The sequence below is a fragment of the Narcine bancroftii genome, chromosome 3 (genome assembly GCF_036971445.1).
Source record: "Narcine bancroftii isolate sNarBan1 chromosome 3, sNarBan1.hap1, whole genome shotgun sequence".
Classification (NCBI taxonomy): Eukaryota; Metazoa; Chordata; class Chondrichthyes; order Torpediniformes; family Narcinidae; genus Narcine; species Narcine bancroftii.
Window position 1 is genome coordinate 117,922,108 of NC_091471.1, and position 23,437 is coordinate 117,945,544.

Genomic DNA, 23,437 nt, shown 5'->3' on the forward strand with positions numbered 1-23,437 from the left:
TGGGCCAGAAGGGCCTTTTACCATGCTGTATGTCTAATTTTGTTTTAAAAACTCCAGCACTAAGAAATATGAGGAGATTATCAAAATCATGGGTGAAATAGATCATTTTTCCCTCTGAAAGAATGGTAGAGATAGATACTTTATATCTGAGAATGTTCCAGAGTTTAAGGCCTGGGCAGCTAAAAATATTGTGGAAGTATGAAAAAAATATTGGCAAGGTGGTTCATAGTCTCATTCGATTTCAGGCAGGAAATGTTAGTTAGAGGTGATGACAATGTACTGAATCCTCTTATAGGCTCATTGTACCTCAAGACATCCAAGACTTCTGCATTTCACAACCTAACATGGGAGCCCTAAATGTTCTGAAGGTTGAATGCCAGTGCATCCGGCTGTATTCTCTGCCATTGACAGTCTGCTACACATGTTCGCACAACTCTATCACAGAGCCAGCAACCCGGGTTCAAATCCAATGTGGTGTAAGGAGTTTGTATTTTCTCTTGGGTTTCCTCTGGGTGCTTCAGTTTCCTCCCACCCTTCAAAGATGAATGGTGTTTGTATGTTAATTGGTGTATTTAGGTGGCTCAGGCACTTGGACTGAAATGGCCTTTCACTGTGATGTATGTCTATGCAAAAAGAAAATAAACCTGTGAGAGGGGTTAAGTTCTACAAATATTTCACTTCTAATTTATTTTGATAATTTAAATTATTCTTTAGTGCTTTTCATTAAATTAATCAAATTTAGTTTTGTATTGTATGTTTATTTCTAATTTTAAAGATTTAGATCAATATGTCACACCATCAGAGACATTTAAAACTTGTGAAAAAGTATTTGACAGCCAGAAAGCCCACTCTGCCCTATGGGACATGCTATGTGTGTAGAGGATTAACCTCTCCAGCTCTTCACATCTAAAGTAATGACCACACAGGGATGCTGAGCTGAAAATAAAGCAACAGTTGGGATGCTGGGCAAATTGACCCTTTTACTTTGGTATTCCGAAAGGTCTTGTTGGAAAATATCTCTGCACATATAGTGCTATATATTTGTTAAGGGATCTGCTAAGTTATATGGTTCAAAAGCCATTGCTAAGTTGGAACTAGAAGTTCATTGCAAAAAATATTTTAAAATATGCTGTGCTTTCCATTGATATTGCCAAGGGATTGCATTCTGATGAGAATTAGGAGGGCAACAAGGATTTATGCATGTAGATGCAAGAGGCAATTAAATGGACCAGTAAAGAGAAGCTAGTATCTGACTATAACTGGATAAATAAGAATGCAATCAAGTAAAAGGAACATCATGAAATACGTTGATAAATGATTCCAGCCCGAAACATTTGACTGACCCCATTTTTCTCTGTGTTTAATGCCTGACCTGTGAGTCCTTCTGACTTCTCCTTGTTTGCTCAGGATTTCTACAACATCTACATATTATGTATTTATCTGTCTTGAAATGTTTACTGAGTTTCTCTTCCCAGAAATGTGGAAGAGTGCAGAACAAGGGGACATAGCTGCAAAATAAAGAGGTGTGTGTAGCTGCGAGCTACTTGAAAGAAAGACACATTCACGAGTGTAGTCAGGTTAAGCTCTGGGTTTTATTAGGGCTCAAGCTCAACTTGTATACCTCTCGTGTCCCCAGGTTGCTGACGTGACCAGCCGCATAACAAAATCAGGTTTCTCTCATGCGGGTAACTTCTTCAAAGACGATACTTTCTTCCTTGTGCCATGTCCCTGTCTGTTGGCTGTGCAGTGGGGCCAGCACCATTTTGGGGATGCTAGGTCTGTTCATCTGCCAGTTCGCTTGCTAGGGCCAATGACATTGCACGGTCTGCTGGCTTTTAGGTGCACTCGCTGCCTGGAGTGCTGGCTTGATTGTGGCAGCGATGGTCCGTCACATGAACCCCCATCCAGAACTGGCGGTTTGTCCATGGTGCCCAAAGGCAGAGTCTCTGCAGGCTTTGGTGGCATTCTTCTTTTGCTTGGTGCTGGCGTCTCAACTGGGCGTGTCGGGTGCAGGTGTGCCAGCTTTAATCTGTCTGTGGTGAAAACCTCCATCTTGCATCTGACCTCCAACTCAAACATGGCTCTATTGTTATAGATGACCTGGAATGGACCTTGTACAGCCACTGTAGCAGTGGATGATGTGGACCCCTGCAAATGGAAACATACTCTCAGCACTGTAAGTCTTTGGGTATGTTGGTCCTCGCGTGTCCGTGACTGGAAGGTGGAGTCGGAGCCAGGATGCTGACTCTTTCCCTCAGCTTGCGGAGGAGAGCTGTCGCGTTGTCCTGTTGTCTGCCTGGGGATGGTATGAATTCTTCTAGGACCACCAGTGGAGCTCTGTAGACAAGTTCGGCCAAAGAGATGCTGAGGTCCTCCTTGGGCTTGATTACCGTCGCAGAGGGTTACCACAGGTGGTCATTTAAAACTTAGGTGCGTAGAAATGTCTTCTTTTAGAGAGTAGTAAATCTCTGGATATCTCTGCTCTGTATTTAAGAAGGAGATTGGTGAATATGTTATGGATAGAGGAATCGAGGTTAATGGGGAATTGGCGAAGAAAGGAGGGCATAGATAGCATAATGCAATTACCCAGTACTATGTCAGTGACCTGAGTTTCAATCTGAAGCTGTCGGTAAGGTGTTTGAGCAATCCTCCCATGTCTGCATGTGTTTCGTCTGAGTGCTCCAGTTTCCCCTCACATTCCAAAGACGCACAGGGTTACAGGATTAATTGGTCACACATGTGTGTATTTGGACAATGTGGGCTGGGAGGACTTGTTACTGGGTTGTATCTCTAAGTAAAGAATAAACTAACAGAGTTGAGGCCACCATTGATCAGTCATCATCCTATTAAATGTTAGGGCAGGCTTGAATATTCTGATGCCCTATTCCTGTTCCGATTGTTTTGTACTCACTCTTGTCTTATTGACTCACTGAGTATTTCTAGCTGTTTTTTTTAATCTTGTTTTTCCAGTGTCTGCAGTTCTTTAATTTTCATTTAAAATCTACAAGTAGGTCAAGATGGATGAAAAGGCTTGGAGTATTTTTGTTACAAACACATGGGATATCGTTATGACAGAGAAAAAAATACATGTTGAAAACACTGTGATCTGCAATGGGAGGTGTTGTCAAGGGTAATATTTAAAGGCCTATTTGAACAGAAGAAAGGGGAGTGCCTGTGAAGGGATAACTGTCATCTGACTGATCAGAGGGTTGAGAGCTAAAAAATGGAACCTAGAATAAAGCCAAATGGCAACCCCCCTCCCAACCCCCCAGGTCCGACTGAATTGTCCATGGTGCCCGGAGGCAGAGTCTTTGTAGGTTTTAGTGGCCTGCGTCTTTTGCATGGCATTGGTGTTTCCATCAGGTCTGCCAGGTCCAGGTGTGCCAGTTTCAACCTGTCCGTGGTGTAGACCTTGGTTTTGCCTCTGACCTCCATCTCGAATGTGGCCTCGTTGTTGCATACAATCCGGAAAGGACCTTCGTACAGTCTTTGTAGCCGAGAGCGATGTGAGCCTCTGTGAATAAAGTCATACTCACAGACCCGCAGAGCTTTGGGTGCATTGGTCCTCACGGTGCCGTGCCTGGACGGTGGAAGCGAGCCAGGTTGCTGACTCTGTCCCTCAGTTTGTGGAGAAGGGCTGATCCAAAGTCTTGTTGTCCGCAGGGGAATGGTGCAAATTCTCCTGGGACAACCAGTGGAGCTCTGTAAATGGGTTTGGCTGACGAGGTGTTGAGGTCCTCTTTGGGTACGGTGCATATTCCCAGTTTACCCACGGTAGCTCTTCTACCTAGTTTGCTCCATGGAGTCTGGCCATGAGTGCAGCCTTGAGGTGCTTGTGGAAGCAGTCTACCAGCCCATTTGACTGCAGGTGATAAACCATTGTATGGTGTAGCTGGGCACCCCACAGGCTGGTGAGATCAGACCACAGGGTGGAGGTGAACTGGGCTCCCCTGTCAGACATGATGTGTGAAAGCAGTCTAAACTGTGCCATTCAGGATGAGATGAAAGCTCTGGCATACGAGGTCGTGGAAGTGTCTACTGGGGGTCTGCCTCCGGCCACCTGGTGAAATGATCGACCATCGTAAACAAGTATCAGAAACCCTGAGATACTATAAAGGGTCCCATTATGTCCACATGTCCATGGTCAAGCCTTTGCTCAGTGGGCTCAAAGTGCTGCGATGGGGTTTTAGTATGATTCCTCACCTTGGCCATTTGGCGCTGCATGCACTGACCTGCTTCCATAAACCATGTCACACGTACCTGCTGGCCACCAGCTGGACCGTGGTCCTGATTGATGGGTGTGCTAGCTCGTGGATGGAGTTGAAAGCTGGTGATCTCCAAACTGCTGGGACAATGGGTCTGACCTGTCCAGTGGCCATGTCACACAGGAGGCAGAGGTCACCTGCGCCCACTGGGATGTCCCGAATTTATAGTCCTGATATGGCTGTTCTGTACTGGGACATCTCCTTGTCCTCCGCCAAATCCACCAAGTCCACTCCTTTCGACAGCGCGTGGATACTCTGCCGGGACATTGCGTCGGCCAGCACATTGACTTTCATCAAGACATGCCTCACATCTGTGGTGTTCTCATAAATGTACAAGAGGTGACATTGTTGGCGGGCTGACCAGAGGTCCAAAATCTTGGCCAGGGCAAATGTCATGAAGGCCTCCGCTGTCTCCTCGACTGATGTAACATCCATTGCTTTGTCCGGCATCTGGGTGAACAATGGCTGCATGATCTGGGCTGCCGAGGGGATGAATCTGTGGCAGAAGTTGACCATCCCCATGAACAGCTGCAGTCCCCTGGTCATCCAGAGCCTGGGAAACTTCTAGATGGCCTCCACTTTTCTGGGTATCAGTGTGGCGCCCTCCTTGGTCATCCTGTGGCCCAGGAAATCGATGGTCTCTAGCCTGAATTGGCATCTGGCCAGTTGATGATCAGTCCGAATTCGCTCAGCCAGATGTAGAGCTTGCGGAGGTGCATCAGATGTTCCTTTTAGTCCTTACTTCCCATGAGGATGTCGTCAAAGCAGACAAAAGTGTCATCCAGGTCTCAGTCCACAGTGTCCATCAACCACTGTCAAGTCTGTGTGGCATTTTTTAAATTTGAACGGCATTAACAGAAACTCGAACAGGACAAACAGGCAATGGTGGTGGCCTTGGGTTATCATTGTGGTACACCAGGGTCTGATGATATCCCAGTAAAAGGTCCACTTTTGAGATCTTTGCCTGTGCAGGTTGGCTGCAAAGTCTTGGATAGGCGGCACGAAGTATCGATCTGGTGTGGTGGCCTCATTGAGGAGGTATTAGTTACCACATGGGCTCAAACCCCCAGTGGCCTTGGGCACCATGTGTAGGGGAGAAGCCCACAAGCTGTCTGACTGCCATACGATGCCCAGCTCTTCCAGGTTTTTAAACTTATCCTTGGCTAGTTGGATCTTCTCCGGTGGCAGACATCTCATTCGAGCGTGGAGTGACGGGCCTGGGTGAGGATGTAAAGCTGCACCCTGTGCTATGGCATCACCGTGGAGAACTGGGGAGTGAGCACTGCCTGGAATTTGGCCAAGACCTTGGCGTATTCATCTCTGGATCACTGTACAGAGTCCAGGTGGAAGGCCAGCAGCTTGGCGTTGCGGAGGGGTCAGACTGGAAGATCTTGGCATGGACCAGTCACCAGCCTTTTAGGTCCGCGAGGAGGCTGTTTGCATGTGGAAGTCTGCTGCCAGTGTGAACACCCACAAAAAGATGCTGCCACCCAACTGCAATTGGGTAGCGTAGGTCCAGCTGGTGCTGTTGTTGGCAGCCTTCAATGTGGGGCCTGCTTGTCTGTTCCTGGTATTCTGTCCTGATGGGGGTAGGACGCTGACCTCTGCTCCTCTGTCCATGAGGAAACGGCATCTGGACTGGCAGCCCCAAATGTACAGGAGGCTATCAAGTTGCCCAGCAGCTATGGCCATTAGTGACGGCTCGCACCGGCATTTCCCTGAACTGTGCAGGGAGGCCTGCAGCGGTTGCTTCCAAAACCCCATCTTTAGTGATAGAAGCATTAGAGTCACTACCTTTGGGGGGCTGCTGCACTTTAGGTGAGTCTACCCTGGTCTGGTTGTGGCGTCTTGCGACGAGACCATGGACATTGAGCATTCTCCCTTCTGCTTCCATAGGACATCCGCTCATGCAGGTACTTTCCGGGGGTCGCTGAAATCAGCGTCAGCTAATAGCAGCTGGATGTCCTCAAATAGCTGTTCAAGGAAAGCCTGCTCAACCATAATGCAGGGCTTGTGTTTGCCAAGGAGTGCCAGCATCTCGTTCATGTCCCCTAGCCCGTCTAGATGGAGCCGATAATTATACACACCATCTCTAAGAATACCCTCCATAACTTTCCCTACCACCTAAGTCAAACTTACAGGCCTATAATTACTTGGCTGACACCTCGTGCCTTTTTTAAACAATGGAACTACATTAGCAACCCACCAATCCCATGGCACCAAACCCTCCTCCAGTGATCATTGAAAAATCACTGACAGTGTCTCCACTATTTGCTCCCCAACCTCCCTTAACATCTTGGGGAAAATCCCATCAGGACCAGGAGACTTGTCCACTTTTATTGACCCTAGAAAATCCAAAATCCTCTCTTTACTAATTCCTATCTTTTCCATCACTAAGCCATTGCCTCACTTATCTCACATCATCCAATGTCTTCCTTCATGAACACAGATGAGAAAAAATTGTTCAATATCTCTCCCATCTGATATGATTCCTCGCACAATTCACCGCTCTCATTTTCCAGTGGTCCTATTCTATCCTTAACCCTCCTTTTACTATTCACATATCTGTAATAACCCTTAGGATTCACATTTACCTTATCAGTTATTGACACCTCATACCTTTTTGCCTTTCTAATTTCCTTCTTCAGGTTTTTTTTCTGCAATCTATGTAATAATCATATATCTTATCCATTTTTTGCTTCTTAAATTTAGTATATCTTATCCCTCTTATCCCAAACCAACTTCCTAATTTTTTCCAGAAAACCATGGTTCCCTTGAACTTTTGGCCTTGCCTTTCGATCTGACTGGCATGTAAAATGGTCTCTAACTCTCTATGCTATCCTTGCCCCTCATGATTTTGTAATCCTCTGTGCCTCAGCTTCAGCCTTTTATACTTGAGAGAGAATCGACCCAGCCTATCCACAGACAAAATGAGCTCTGAAAAGTAGGAGGACAGACAGCAAGGGGATGAGAGAAGGATTCAAGTTCTGAGAGAAGGAATGGTTTATCTTTGAAGTTTGGATGGGGAAAAGAGGATAGCAGCCGGAAGGCAAGTTTATTGTCATTTGATTGTGCATGTACAATGCGATGAACCAGTGTTCTCCAGTCTTTGGTGCAAAAACATGCAGACATGCAACCAGACATAATGCACGTACAGACAAATAATACATATGCAAGGAAAGTGTTTTATGTATAAAAATAAATATTGTTTTGTACAAATGAGAGTCTCAGATGGAGTTTATTTGGTTGTTCAGCATTTCCCCTGCCCATGGGAAGAAGCTGTTCCTCAGACTGGTGGTGTTGGCTTCTGATACTCCTGTATCTCTTCCCTTACAGGAACAGCTGAGAGATGCTGTGTGCAGGGTGGAAGGGGTCCTCAATGATTTTGCATGGCCTCTTCAGACAACGATCCTGGTAGATCATGTTGATGGAGGTGGGAGGGAGACTCTAGTGATCATCTCTGCAATGCTTATGGACCTGTGGATTGACGACCAATCCATTTCTCTGCAGCAACCGTATCACACTGTGATATGGCACACTCAATAGAGCTCCAGTAGAAAGTTGACATAATGGATAGCCGTGTAGCTTCTACTTTAGTAGCATAAAAGCACACAAGCTCTTTGCACTTGTGAGATGTGAAGGTGAATGAGACATGAAGAGGGTCCAGAAGACTGTCTGAAGAAGAAGAAAAAAGCTGAGCATTATCTTTACTTTTCCAGCTGAAATCCACAACACATCATGTTTCTTGTAGTCAGATCAATTCTGCGATCACCAGTTTTCTACCTTATCTACTCAAACCAGCGTCTATGTCCTTTGGATTTAAAAATACTGAGGCAAGTAGTGTACCATCAGAGGAAGCAAAATGCAAGAGGGTAAAGATTTTAATGGTTAGAGATGCAGGGTGTGGTTGAGCAGAGTAGTATCTGCGGGAGTAGGTTTTCCAATTGTTGGATGATTTTTTTTTACAGATGTCATTCCTTTTGCTTTTAATCACTGTTGAACATTTTATCTTTCTTTTTCACTTATATGTTCAATCAATATTTTTTTTCTCACTATTTACTTTCTGTACATGATTTTATCTTATCTTCTCATAACTGCATGGATTTCACACTTGATCTACCAGTTTCCTTGCAGATCCAAAAGTCTTATAGGTTGATGGATTAATTGGATGCTGTTAATTGTCCCCAATATGCCTGGTGAGTTTCAAACTCTGGTAAAGCTTGATAGGATTGTAAAGGATGTAAAACAGAATTAGTGTGCAGTTATTGTAAATGGGTATTTATGTCAGCATAAACAATGATCTATTGGAGCCATTCTCATTGGGGGCCATATGCATCCTCCAAATCCCTCTACCCCTACCTCAGGGTGGGTGGGGGGGGGGGGAAACACACAACATATTTAAATAAAACCCTTGGGTTGTTTCACCTCTCACAACAAAAATAACTTTTCAAGTTTTTGAAATGGTTGGTTGGAGAGAAGTTCAGAAAAAACCAAAATTCGAACGCTTCATGGGGAAGGGAGCCCATAAACTTTAAGCAGAGTCCTGAGGGGGCCATAAGAATGTTGAGAATGGCTGATCCACTGGGACTGTTTTCATTCTTGATGACTTTAGTAGAGAGTTAAGGTGAAACTAGCCTTATTTTCTTTAAAAGAACCAACAGAATGTGATGGATTAAAGGGAGTATTAATGATCATGATCGAAACTAAGAAAAATGACCCTGGCAAACTGTTGACAGAGGTAAAGGTTTCAAATAGTGTATGAAATGATGAAATATACATTTATGAACAAGAAAGGAAATCAAGCAAAAGTTTTCAGCCAAGAGCTAAAATTTGAGAATAATTTAACAAGAATGTCATTGCAATATCAACTCTTAATGAGTTAAAGATGCAAATGTATATGTTCTACAGAAAAAAAAAGAAAATACTGAGGCTATGATTAAAGGAGATCACCTATAAAGAGCTGGCAGCAACAGTGGTATTTTCTGAATAATTTTTTTTTAATGTTAAATGTATTGTGAATTTATAAATTGCAAGAGTTAACTAATGACATGAAATTAAAAGCAATACCTTGTGATTTAACTGGGTCACAGAGTATAAAACAATTAAGATTCTTTATAAAAGTGGCTGATTCTTTTTCAATGACATGCTGCTTGTGATAAAATAACAGCTCTAGTCTACGCAAAGTGAGCTGCCACAGCAAGCTCAATCACAACCATTTGCAGTGTATTTATTCTGTAGCATTCATTTCTCTAATTTAACAAAACAAATTGCCTACATTAGATTTACTATCTTTTATCAAGACTCATAGATCTTAGGCCACAGATCAAAGGACATCTCACTACATTGAGTCAGGGCACAAAATGCCCATCAATGATTCTATGTTACCTAAGCAATGAACATTTAGCAAATCCAATTACTTTGGTCAGCATGGATGATTGGCGCCAAATTGCTTCTAGATTACAAAAGTGGAGAAGAGTGCCCAGGTAAGCTTGGGATAATGGAAAGATATTTTGGGTTAAGTACCTTCATCAAAACTGGAAAATGGAGAACACAGAGGTGTTTAAAATTGAAAAGAAGGGACGGCGGAGAGAACAGAGGGAATGGCTCAGATCAAAGTTGCCAGTGACACTATAAAACCCACAGTTGGTACAAAATGATGCAGAAACCCAACCGAAACCTTACATTTAATTAAGGACATTGACACAAGATGGTTGATCTGAAATTATTCAACTAAATAATAAGCCCTATGTACTGAGTCAGAAGGTGAGGTGTTGAATCTTGAAATTGTTTTGGACATTATTGGAGCAGCATGGAAGGTCAACGACAAAGAACCAAAGTAGGAGTGGGGAGAAGGATTAAAGCCACAGACGATTGGAAGATGAGGGTCATTCTTGCAGACTGAAGAGAGGTGATCTGATGATTCCTGTCTTCTCCGCTGAAGGATCTGCAGCTTTAGTCATTGTTGCTTGAGCTCTGATTTGTTACAAGCGCTGTTGCCATGGAACTCTTATTCTCCAGCCTCCTTACTCTCAGATCCATGCAGACATAAACTGTGTGAAAGATTCACCAACAACTCCAAAGAATGTCAATTCATCTGTGTCTGAGAACTATTTATTCACAACACCCAGCAGCATCAAACAGACTTTCAGATGGACATCTGAAACTTGAAGCAACAATGAAAAGCATCAAATGGTGTGGTTAGCTACAAGCAAAAATGATTAGCAGTCAATCTATAAGCTGTTAATTTGCCCTTTGTGTAGTACTGTTGGTGAAGCCTTCATGTCTGTGTGGTTTAATAGGATGAAATCTAAGGCAGATCTGAGAATAATCAATAACATTTACTCACTTACATCCTCGTAAGTGGCAGGAGGATGAGGAAGATTCTCCATTCAGATAATTCAAAAATCCTGTGAGAGACAGAATGTTCCCATTGAAATCAACAAATTTCTGCCTCCGTGAAACTGTCATGGTAAGATCTAGATAGTGTTCATACAATGACTAATTTGTCTCCAGGGAGTGCTGATGTCTCACAGATCTAGTCATCCAGATTCAGTCTTCATCTTTGGTGTTGTCTGTGAAGAATTTGCACATTCTCTCTGTAAATGTACAAATTTCTCCAGGAAACCTCCATTTCCTGCCCCATTCCAAGGATGTGCTGATTAGCAGGGTAATTGGTTATTGTGAATTACCTTTAGTTTTCACTGTCAAATGTAAACTAGAAGAATTAGTATTTAGCCGATCCCACTCACCTGGTACTCCTTTCTGACTCCTATTGCTTCATCCAGGTTCTGTCTCCCTTTGTTCTCCTTTCCCATTTCCTTCTGCCTTTTAGCTGCACATTTATGCGCGTGGCTAAGCCTCTCTATATCATCACTCATCTGATTCCATCTGCCTATCATTATTCCCTGATTTAGCTCCTGTGACCTAGTATTTAGAGGTGGTTCGGGAGAAATTGTTAGAGCAACTTGCACACACACATTTTACAACACAGAATATTTGCAGGACTTTTGCAGAATGCTTTTTGCAGGTGGCAACAAAGTATCGACAACAGTTTGCCTGGGAGAGAATGTGATATTTGCAGACAGAGGAGAAGAATTTTCCTCACAGAGAGGGAGGGGGTGAAACAGAGAGAGAGAGAGAGAGAGAGAGAGAGACAGAAATCAGTTCCAGGAGGACAAGCTGGCAAACTTTGGAAGGCTGTCTGATCAAAGGAGGAGATTGACAGTCTGAAATGTGACCTGAAAGAAAGAGGATCATCTGGAAAAACTTAAAGGGGGAAAGTTTTGTCAGAAAGACTGATTGAGAAGGAATCAGTTGTGGATGTCCTGAAAAAGGAATCTGTTTCTCAAAACCAGCAAGAACCCTCCTGAGTGGTAACCATTTTCCTGTTAAGCACCGAAGATTGGTGAACTTTGTTAATGCTAACTTCTGTGCACAGTACAAGAATTGCCTGCAACCAGTGAGATTGGACTGTGATCGAAAAAACTTTTCTAATCTTAAATGTACATTACACACACCTGCACTTAGTATTAGAGGGGGGGGGGGTGGGATTAAGTAGTTAGGTAGGTTATGTAATTAGTTAAAGTTTAATTCTGTTTTCTTGTGCAAATATAATTTAAAAAAAACTTTTGTTTAATTAACTCTGTGGTGCATATCTATTGCTGGTGGTTTTGGGGTCCTCTGGACTCCATAACAACTCCAGATATCACCTTCCAGCCTAAGAAAAACTATACAAACAAAGAACGTTTTCCTCAGATCAACTATTCTTTGTAGATCTAAACCTTATATGAAATATTTTAACTGCTGTTCAATATCACTGGGAAATATTCAGCATTGTAGTTTGATAGCAATGCCTGTAAAAATATATTGAGCAAATTGGTATTCAGTGGGCAACGATCATCACTAAGGAGCAAGCAAATTATGTCAATAAAGTCTATAGTCATTCGGCAAGGAGAAATCTTCCATGAAACTTCTCCCAGGGTTCATTTTAAACAATTGACCATTGAAAGGCACACGGTAGTGTTCAACTGAAAAACTAGCTGTGTTCGAGGCTTGCATGCTTGCCAACTTGAAAAATTTGAATCTCTCCATTGATTTACCCTTGGTGGATGAATCTAGGACAAGAGGGAACAGTCTTAGTATTGGAAGGTACCTGTTTAAAATAAAAACGAGGACAAATTTCTTTAGCCAGAGGCTCGTGGATTTGAGAAATTCATTGCTACATACAACTGTTGAGGCCAGATCATTGGGGGTGTTTAAAGGAGCAGATTGATAGATATTAGTCAGGGTATCAAGGCCTTATGGGGAAAAGACTGGAAATTGGAATTAGATGTATGTGGCAGAGCAGACTTGATGGGCCAAATTACCTACTTCTGTTCCTGTACCTTGTGATCTTTAGTGTTGCAGGTGGAATCATTTTTTTCGGCGATATTCTCCCACCTACTTTTGTTACTTCCAACCTTCTACAAAAGGAGAAGGGGCAGGGGCTTCGTCTCATTATTCAATCTGATTTCACAATTGCAAAATAATTTTATCATACCATCGTCATCAAATTATTCTACCACTGGGCAAACTTGACCCTCAGAGCAATGTTTATTTTCATGTCATGATTCTTATCCTCCAGCTTGTTCTGCATGTACAACATGCACGTGTTGACCACCTCTGTAGGAGGGATCCTACAAAAAGCAGAGAGGTAAAATTACAAAGTTTGCCCAGTGGTAGAATAATTTGATGACAATGGTATGATAAAATTATTTTGCAATTGTGAAATCAGATTAATTGACATTGTAACCTTTAAAGGGAAAGTATGCAGTTTGCAGCTGCAATGAAAGTTTTGCTGGAGTGTGTTGATCTGGTTTGCAGATTACCATCCTTTCCAGAGAAGGAATGACAGTTTGCAGCAATGCTGTATAATCACACACTACCACAAATTACCTTTGCTTGATAAAGGATGATAGTCACCTTGAAGGAAAATTTAGATAGAGCTAATGTCTAGCAAAAAAACAAACAAAAGCAAGTAGCATGAAATTAATGCATGGATTCAAAATAGTTACTTTTGTCTTTAAAATTACAGGTCTTTAGATGGGATTCGATATCCTGACAATATGTTGTAACATCCTTTCTGTGGCTACCATGCAGCTACTCTGTGTGTGTGTGTGTGTGTGTGTGTGTGTGTGTGTGTGTGTGTGTGTGTGTGTGTGTGTGTGTGTGTGTGTGTGTGTGTGTGTGTGTGTGTGTGTGTGTGTGTGTGTGTGTGTGTGTGTGTGTGTGTGTGTGTGCACAGCTACTCTCTGTGTGTGTATGTGTGTGTGACATTCCTGGAGCACAACACAGAGGCCACTTTCTCCCTGGCTTTTCTTATGGTGTCCAGGGTGAATTTCCTTTCCTCCTAGATCCTAAAGTGCCAAATCTTGCAAGCCCCTAACACACATATTTGCATAAATAAGCATTCTGCAGATGAGGATTTCTTGTCTGGGCATAAAATGGCAATTAAAGCAATGTGCATGAGTGTAGAAAAGCCAGAGAACTGAAAATCATTCATTTAAATTAATCAACAGCAGACCAGGAAAAGCTACTCTGATAACTTTTCATTCGAGCTTTCCTGATGTTATTGTCTTTATTATTAAAATCTTCCTATGACTTCTGATTCATAATTTGGTTCCTTGGTCAGTCTTCATTGGCATCTCTAAATTCATGGTCTGAGAAAATGACCAAGAGTTCGTACTGAGGCAATCGTATCAGATATGTACAATGAAACATTTGGACAAGGACCAAGAGTTGGTCTTCTGGCCCATTAAACCTGCTCTGTCTTTCAAAATGATAATGGCTGATCTGGCAGTGGACTCAAATCCATTAACCTACCTGTTCCCGACAAATCTGAATTCCCTAATATTTGAAAAATCTGCCTTAACTACATTTAATGAGACAGCCTTCAGTACTACATTGGGCGGAAAATTCCACAAATTCACTGCTCACGAGAAGAATCATTTCCTCTCTGTTTTAAACAGGTCAAGGGAGCATAACTTCAGGATTGAAGGGTGCTCATTTAGAACAGAGATGCAGAGGAATTTCTTTAGCCAAAAAGTGGTGAACATCAGGAATTTGCGAGCTGTGGAGGCCAAGTAGCTGGATTAATTTAACACAAAGATTCATAGATATCTAAATAGTCAGAGTATCAAAGGTTATGGAGAGAAGGCAGAGGAGTGGGGCTGAGTGGGAGAATGAGACCTCATGATAGAATGGCAGAATAGACTCAATGGGCCAAATGGCCTACTTTTGCTCCACGAGATTATGGTCTTCTGGTCTTAAACCTATTCCCCTAATCTTGAAGCAATGAACCTAGTTCTTGTAGGGGTCACTAGACAAAAAGAAGAGATGGTAACTATGAAGATAATTATTTTCTTTATTTTCTAAGTAAAGAAATGTAAAGCTAAATTTGACCACTGCTCAGCATCCCAGGTAGATATCAGGTCTTGGTTTTAAACCAATAATCAAACAGTTTATGTTGCTTTGCATTGTACCATTTCTGATCTTTAGCTATTGTGGTGCGCTGAGGTAGAAGCAAGCAAGCAAAAACTCAGAAAAGATGGTACAACAGGCTTTATTCCAGTAAAAGTCTGAACACCAGTTCATGCCTCAATGGTTCCTCGTGTGACTGGCTCAGGAGGGGTCGGCTCAGGTTTATGTTCAGGTTGGCTGATTGACAACCGGCTAGGTGGAGTCAGCCCCTTAGGTGATCTTCCTACAGGCACAGAGGTCGCCCCCCTGCAGCAGGCTGGTGATTATATCACTACAATCACCCACTTCTTAAAATTAAATTCTGTGGTGGTGTGTAAAATGGTTCTGGGTGGTATTTACAAATTCAGGTGGTCCAGCGGCCATTGGCTCCTGGTCAAATGTCAGCAAGGGCGTGGTTGACTGAGGGTTGGCTGGGTCTGGCATAGCCGCAGCAGGCATCAGTGTGGGCAGAGTAGTGTCTGTATGTCTGTCTATGAGGGGGTGGGCGGGTGGGGGTGGTTTGCCAGGAGTGGGGCCCTCTGCAGGGGCAGAGGGAGGAGGTCAGCCCTCGAATCCTGGGTGGGCCAAGGGTACCAATGGTGAGACGGTTTGGCCAGGTAGTCATGATGTTTGGGGGGTGGAGCCCCTGCTGGTGCCTGATCCCTGTTTGAGATAGTGTCCTCACGGCCACTGAGGTACCTGACAAAGGCGTACTTCTGGTTGGCGTGGAGGAGGAGCACCTGCTCGACCAGCGAGTCAGACTTGTGGGCCAACACGTGTTTGTGGAGAAGCACTGATCTCGGTAATGTGAACCAAGCTGAGAGGGAGACCCCAGTCGCCGATTTCTTTGGGAACAAGAAAAGGCACTCGTGAGGGGTCTGATTAGTAGCCATGCACAAGAGTGACTTAATGGCATGGAGTGCCTCGGGGAGGGCCTCTTGCCAGTAGTCAATGGACCAGCCTTTTGACCTCAGGACCTTCCAGGTCACCCCATTTTCATGCTCCACCTGCCCATTGCCCTCGGGTTTCAGTTAGTCATACGACTAGCCACAATGCCTTGCACTACCAGGTACTGGCGCATCTCCTCACTCATGAAGCCAGACCCCTGATCACTGTGGATGAATGCTGGGTATCCAAACATGGTTAAGATCTGTGTCAGTGCCCTTATAACAGTGGCTGTGGAGGTGTCAAGACAAGGGATGATGAAGGGAAAACAGAAGTATTCGTCTATGGCCGCAAGGAAGTAGATGTTCTTGTTCATGGAAGGCAAGGAGTACTTGAAGTCGATGCTAAGCCGCTCGAAGGGCCAAGTGACCTTGATGATGTGGGCCTGTGGCGGATGGAAGAAGCGCAGTTTTCACTCCACACAGACCGTACATGACTCAGTCATGGTCCGGACTTCATGGACGGTGAAAAGGAGGTTTCAGGACTTGATGAAACAGTCCAGGCGTGTGATGCCCGGGTGGTAAAGGGTGTCTTGCAGTGCCTGCATTTGGTCAGACTGCCCACTGGCACAGTTCCGGGATAGAGCATCAGGGGAATTGTTGAACTTCCCAGGTCTCTACTATATGTCATAGCTGAACGTGGCCACCTTGACTGTCCAGTGTAAGGTCTTATCATTCTTGATCTTGCCCTTATATGTAGTGCTGAACATGAAAGCTGCATGTTGGTCGGTGAGGAGGGTAAACATCCTGCCTGCCAGGTAATGGTGCCAGTGGTGGACCGCTTCCACGATTACCTGGGCTTCCTTTTCAATGGTGCAGTGCCTGAGCTTGGAATCGTGGAGGGTCCGGGAGAAGAAGGCCATGGATCGCCCCCCCACCCTATCCCCCCCTTGGTTGAGGGTGGCCAGGAGGGCAAGATCTGAGACATCACATTCCATCTGGAATGGAGTGTCCTCATCCACGGCATGCATTGTGGCATTGGTGATGTCCTGCTTGATGTGAGCGAAAGCTGCTTGAGCCTCGTGGGGTGGGAGGGAGGGAGAGGAAATGTGGTGGCTTGGGTCAGTGGGCAGACCTTGTCCAAAAAACAGGGGATCCACTGGGAGTAATAGGAGAAAAGCCCAAGGTATCTGCAGAGGACCTTGAGTGTGTGGGTGAGGGGCAGTTCCATTAGTGGATGCAAGCATTCAGGGTTGGGACCAATGACACCATGTTCCACGATGTACTCCAGGATGGCGAGGCAGGTGGTGCTGAACACGCACTTCTCTTTGTTGTAAGTGAGAAGAAATCTCTCCAGGTTGTCCTTGTGGTCCTGCTGGCCATGGCCACAGATGGTGTCATTGTCCAGGTACGAGAAAGTAGCTTTTGGGTTGTGCTGGTCTACCATGTGGTCCATCTCCCACTGAAAGAGAGAGATCCCATTAGTTCCCATTAGTGACCCCAAATAGGACTGGGCAGAACTGGCAGAAGTGCCCATCTACCTTGAAGATGATATATGGTTTATCCTGGGCATGGAGAAGGGGCTGGTCATCGGACGACTTTAGGTCAATCATTCAAAAGACCTTATAGCGGGTTATCTCATTGACTGTATTGGCTATTCAGCGAAGGTGGTAGGCATCCAGTGTGTGTGTTGGTTTATGGTGTGGCTATAATCGATGACCATCCTTGGTTTGCTAGCCCCCTTTTACCACTAGGACTTGGGCTCACCAGAGACTGATGCTGGGCTCTATGATACCTTCTGCCAGAAGCCACCTCACTTCTGTCTTAACAAAGGCCCTGTCGGCTGCTCAATAGCGCCTGCTCTTGGCAGATATGAGCTTGCAGTCTGGCATAAGTTAGTTGAAGAGGGATGGAGGGGTTACCCATAGTGTGTAGAGGCCACACGTGGACTGGGGGCAGTCGCTTGGCTGTGTGCTGTGGAATGAGAGTAGGTGAAGGGGGCCGCCTGAGGCAAGCATGAGGCTTTGGAGGTGGTACTGGGAGTCCATCCCTAAGAAGACTGGAGCACCGAGCTGGGGAACAACTAAGAGCCTGAACCCTTGGTATGTTTCCTCCCACCCACTGTCAGTTCCACTGAGCAGTGTCCATGGGCCATGGTGGAGTGGTCCTGGGCAGTGAAGGTGATGGAAAAGTTTATGGGATAGATTTTGAGCTTTAGTGTCCAGGTCACGTTCAGATGCATGAAAATCTCAGCACTATTGCTATCGAACAGGCATTTTGTTACCTTCTCATTGAGAGCAATGTCCATCATTGAGCATCTGAATCCATGGGGAATGATCCTGCTTAAGATGGTGGATGCTAGGACCATCTTAGGGTCCAAGTCTCTCCTCCCCAATGGAAGTGGCGAGTAGCGGCCAGTAATTTCTTTCTGGGGCATGGAGTATGTCAGATGGGCCATTGAGTATACACCCATGTTGACCACGTCACCCCGTTGATATGTAGCAGCAGTCAAGGGCCAGCTGGCTCAAGATGGTGGCACCCAGTGGACCCATGTGGTGTCGGTGCAGTTTGGCAACATGACTGGAAGTGAAGCCAGAGATGGTTCCCGTGCAGGCAGAAGTGATGTCTTTGGTGCAGGCAGAAGTCATCCGGAGGAAGATGGCAACACCCAGGGTGAGACCACTGCTGCGGTGCAGGTCGGTGGCTGGGCCAGAAGTGACGTTGATGATGGGGAGCAGAAGTGGTGGGGAAAGTAATGGCGTCGCCTGGTCCTCACAGGTGGCCGCATTCGGGAGGTCTATCAGCTGGTCGTAGAGGGCCGCAGTGCTCCCAACGGGCCTGGAAATGCACACCTTGACAAAATGGCCTTTCTTCCTGCATTGAAAGCAATATGAGTTCCCTTCTGGGCAGATTTTGCAAGATCCACACTGGGACCTGAAGTACTTACAGGGGTGAGCTGCGCCAGTGGCTGAGATCGTCTCCTCCTCGGCAACGACAGTCGTTTGCATCTGCCAGGCTGGAGATTGGGGGAGTCGGGCATCGAAGACCTCTGCATGATGAGCTGCAGCCTCCATTGTCCTGGCAAATGAGACAAAGTTTTCCTCCAGCAGCTTCTTTCAGGCACTCCTTGAGCGCAACCCTTGCAAGCAGACATTCCGGATCAGCTGCCCCACTTCCCCAGCTATCACCCCAGACTCAGCCAGGCACGGGCAGGCTAGCTCATGCAGGGCCCCCAGATAGGCATCTACCGACTTATCTGGCTGCTGCACGCTGATGCTGAGCAGGTACCGGGTGCAGACTATGTTTGTCGGGGACTTGTTCATGCTCTCCATTGTGGCCATCATGGCTTTGTAGACCTTGCAGTCCTTGATGGCTGGAAAGTGCATGGGCCCAGGTTGGTGGGGAGCAGCATGAACCATTCATGGTTGGTGTCGATCATCTCAGCCTGTGTTTGGATGATTGCCTCAATCACATGCTTCCAGATCTCAAAGCATGCCTGGGCATCCAGGTTTTGGGGGTCAGTCTCCAGGCTCCTGATTTTCAGAAACTTCTCCATGGTCTCACTTTAAATTTTTATTGGAATAAACTCTGGTGCACTGAGGTAGCAGCAAGCAAACACAAACTCAGAAAAGACTGTACAACAGGCTTTATTCCAGTAAAAGTCTAAAGACCAGTTCAAGCCTTGGTGGCTCCCCGTGTGACTGGCTCAGGAGGGGAAAGCTCACGTTTATATTCAGGTCAGCTGATTGATAGCTGGCCAGCTGGTCTTCCTGCAGGTACAGAGATCGCCCTTGCAGTAGGCTGGTGGTCGTATCACCACAACTAAAAGAAGAGGCCATATTTAAACACCACTAAATGTTACTTACCTTAACAAACTCAGTTCAATTATGGCATCGCTAATTTTCCATAAGGATAATTTTTGTACCAAGGTAATCTGCTTGTTGATTCCTAATACATTGTTGGGTAAATTTATTATCAGAACAATTAGGAGGGAAGTGTGAATCAGGGAGAAGAGGTACTGTGATGAAGAGACATAATACAACAACTGATGTCCAGGGTTAACTGAAGAGCTGGTGAGGGAGAAGAAAGCAAATGGGGAAGATAAATATTTATGATTAAGGATTGGAAGGAACTTATTGGGTGGAAAAAAAAATATTTTGGAGTGAAATATGCAACTAAATCATTTTTTATTTAAATAAACATTTCTTTGTGCCAGTAATTTCAATATTTCTTTCATAAAGTATTGATTAGGCTATGTATGTATCACATTAACTGACTATATCTGGTCACGTACCTGTTATGTTCAGGACACCTCAGTTTATATAATGGTATTGCATGTTTATTAGAAAGGACTCACATTTATTTCTGTCTAATTAATAGACATCTTATTTTTATACTTCCCAGGTTGGGAATTTGATAAATTATTATGTGTAATGTGTGTGTGCCCCCAGACATGACTATCAAATTGCTAACCCAATATTTGAACTCAATTTGGACTCAGCTTGGAGTATTGCATTCAGTTCTGGTCATGACATTACAGGGAGGATGTACATGCTCTGAAGAGAGATTTACCAGGATGTTGCCTGGATTAGAAAACATTTCCTATGGAGCAAAATTGACAGAGCTCGGGATTTTTTGTTTGGAGTGATGAAGAACGAGAGGTGACTTAATAGAGGTCTAATAGATTATGTCAGCTTAAATAGGATGGAGAGCCAGTGCCTTTTTTTTCCTGGGCAACAATCACAAATACCATAGGATATCTGTTTCATTTGAGAGGAGGAATGTTTAGAGGAGATGTCAGAGATAAATATGTAACACAGAGAGTAGTGGGTGCATGGAATACATTGCTGGGATGGTGATGGAGGCTGGTAAAATAGGGACAAACAAAAGGCCATTAGATAGGTACAGAGATGTGAAAATATAAAAGGGTATGAGTGTGAGGTAGGGATTGCTATGGAGTGTGTTTACGTACCTTGACACAACATTGTGAACCATAGGGCCTATACTGTGCTGTAAAGATCTCTAGTCTAAAGTGAACATTGAATTTTGTTCCGAACAATATGGTTTATTGTGAAAATATTTCCATCAATCTTCAAAGTACATATTACTTGAGCCTATATGCAACTATGAAAGAGGAACATTCAAAAAATGGACATGGGTATCTGGCAAGAAACAAAGAAATAAAACATAAAAATAAACATTTTAATTTCTGCTGGGATGTGACAAGTGGTAAAGTGGAACTATATCCTTTCACTGTAGTTTTCAGTAATTTGGATATATACAAAAAAGAGAATTTCACACATTATTACCTTTGACAACATTACTGAATCTGCAAAAAAATGAGGACAGGACATCAAGTAGACTGAACAAAAACTACGGTGAATTCAAAGCAGAAAACTATGGGATAATCAGTTTTGGATTTGTTTGAGATTATTATTTTCTCCATGGTTAAAATCCAGAAAATGTGAAGAATGAAAGGAAATCACTTCTCTAGCATTTTATGAGTGACACAGTCTGCTTTGATTAAGTAATTAGGAGTCAACAGTGCAAATATCAAATGCTCTTTCCCATGGTTTGCGATAAAGTTACAATCACAGCATAATCATTTATGTGTGTAATCAGGAAGCAGTTCTTTTTGCAGAAATGGTCTAGAATTCTGAATCTCTCCATTTGAAAAATGGCGGGTATATAATGAAATGACATTTTTCAGGCAGAGATTGATAATTTATTATTGGAAAGAATTTACGATCAGCCAATATCTGATGGAATGCTAAAACATAGCTCAAGGATTGAATGACATTCTGCTATTCCAGTGCTCCACGAATGTTCACATTCATTACAAGGTATTTATTTATATCTGGTGAAGAACTTGTCATCTACTACTGATTATTGGATCCCAATTACCTCAGGACTATGATAACCTTTACTTTTTACATGCCTACACTTTCCTTCTTTTCTTATCTTTAAAATAAGCTACTCTTTGGCATATTCAGAGATGGCAGAGATTTTAATTGGTTTTACTGTGTTGATAACTTAAACTCAGATGGTGACTAATTAGTTCTGTCATTCTTCTCTATAATATTATGAGCAATTCTATCAGAATTTCATTCCACAGGCCACTGTGAAATTTATAACAGCTTGTTTGCCTTTCCAGATTCAAACTAAATCTTTACACCACCACAAAGTGAAAAGAAACAACTGAAAGAAGGAAGGAGTGTTAAACTTTCACCTGAGGTTGTCTGCTGTCCAAATGGAACTGCCTTCTTTTGCATAAATTAAAAGTGTGGTTGACATCACATTATTCAAAATATGCAAGTTGTATATTCTTAAAAATCACATTGGAAATGTAAGCATATGTTGTACAATCTTCATGTTGGTTCTTAATGCAAATAAAAGTGAAGGTTATTTCATATTATGCTTGTCATAATTTTAATTCCCTTAAGCAATTCAGAACCAATTTTGTACTTTTGAGATATAAGCATTTTTATAATAAATACAAGTTAAACAAGAAAATCTGCAGATGCTGCGATTGTAGTTTACACAAAAGTACTGGAGACACTCAGCATGTCACACTGCATTGTTTATGTAGCAGAAATGATAAAAGCAAGCCTCTTTCTTTTCACAATGGTCTAATTTGATTTAACTCTAAGATAGTGTTCAATTACCCTTTTTATGTTTTGGTAGATATTCTTTGGAAATAAAACAACTTGTGCCAATCCTTACTCATGCAGTGTCAACTATGACAATTTGAGCAGCTGTTCCTGTTATTGCATCTATTTCAATGGCATTAATGATCCTACTTATCTCTTTTGTACTCCCTTTGCCAGGAGACTGAGTTGTGCCAATTGGAACTTTTTCTTAATGATGCCTGTGCTAAAAAGAAACTAGAACATTTGAGCAGAGCTGATAAAAATAATATTTCCTGCAAAGATATTGACAAATTTAAAAAAAAATCTTCCAAAAGCAATAATGTGCAAAATAACACTGGACAATGAAGATTTTGCTTCCTGAACACTTTGGGTGTATTTTATTGAATTTGGGTTTCTGATCATGAAAATCATCTTAAAATTTTCCCCATGACATACCATTTCATAGATATAACCTAATTTTGTGATTTCCTGTTATATTTCAAGCATGCAAAACCATGAAGTGCAATGACATTGAAAATTCATTGTCTGCATTCACACTTGGACTTCTTCCCCGCCCATCTAGATGCAGTCAGTAAACCCTTTTCCACTGGTATCCCAGTTAATTGGCTGTGAAGTGTCCCAGGTTAGAAAGTGCTTTGTGCCTTTTCCACTGGGCCACGCTTAACTGGGACACTAATTGCTTTTCCACTGAACACAACTCATTTCCGGGGATCCAAGTGTTCTACCTTCAAATGGAAACAGGTGACTTCCTGCTATCCCATTTCCACTGGTTTAATCAACTCACCAATGTCAGCAAAGGCCAGAGATATGAATAGGGGTAGAGGCGGTTAATCCCCAGGGTGAAATGACATAATTTAATGCCAGCATTTGGACAGTGTTCCTGTTCCACTAGATCCTGTCCCAATAATTTCCCAGTTAATTCCTGGGACAGGGTGCCATTGGGAAAGGTCCTAGCGACAAACATTGTGAAGTTTCATCATGACATTATGACCATGGAAAAGTGGTATCCGGGCAACTGGAATCCATCAATGTCAGTAGCCAACTATTGTTGGATACTGACATGAGAGGCATCAGATGCTGAGTACAAATGAAAATCAGCAGCAAAACAATTTTAGGCAATTGAACTAACACAATGTGTCAG

The 23,437-nt window shown here is 43.4% G+C and overlaps 1 long non-coding RNA gene across 1 annotated transcript; it reads left to right on the forward strand.

Annotated features, from left to right (window-relative positions):
* Positions 1-2,222: 2,222 nt before the first annotated feature.
* LOC138756202 (uncharacterized) lies at positions 2,223-22,056 on the forward strand. Its single transcript, XR_011352853.1, has 2 exons — positions 2,223-2,430; positions 21,801-22,056. It is a non-coding gene; the product is annotated as an uncharacterized lncRNA (long non-coding RNA).
* The last annotated feature ends 1,381 nt before the right edge of the window (positions 22,057-23,437 follow it).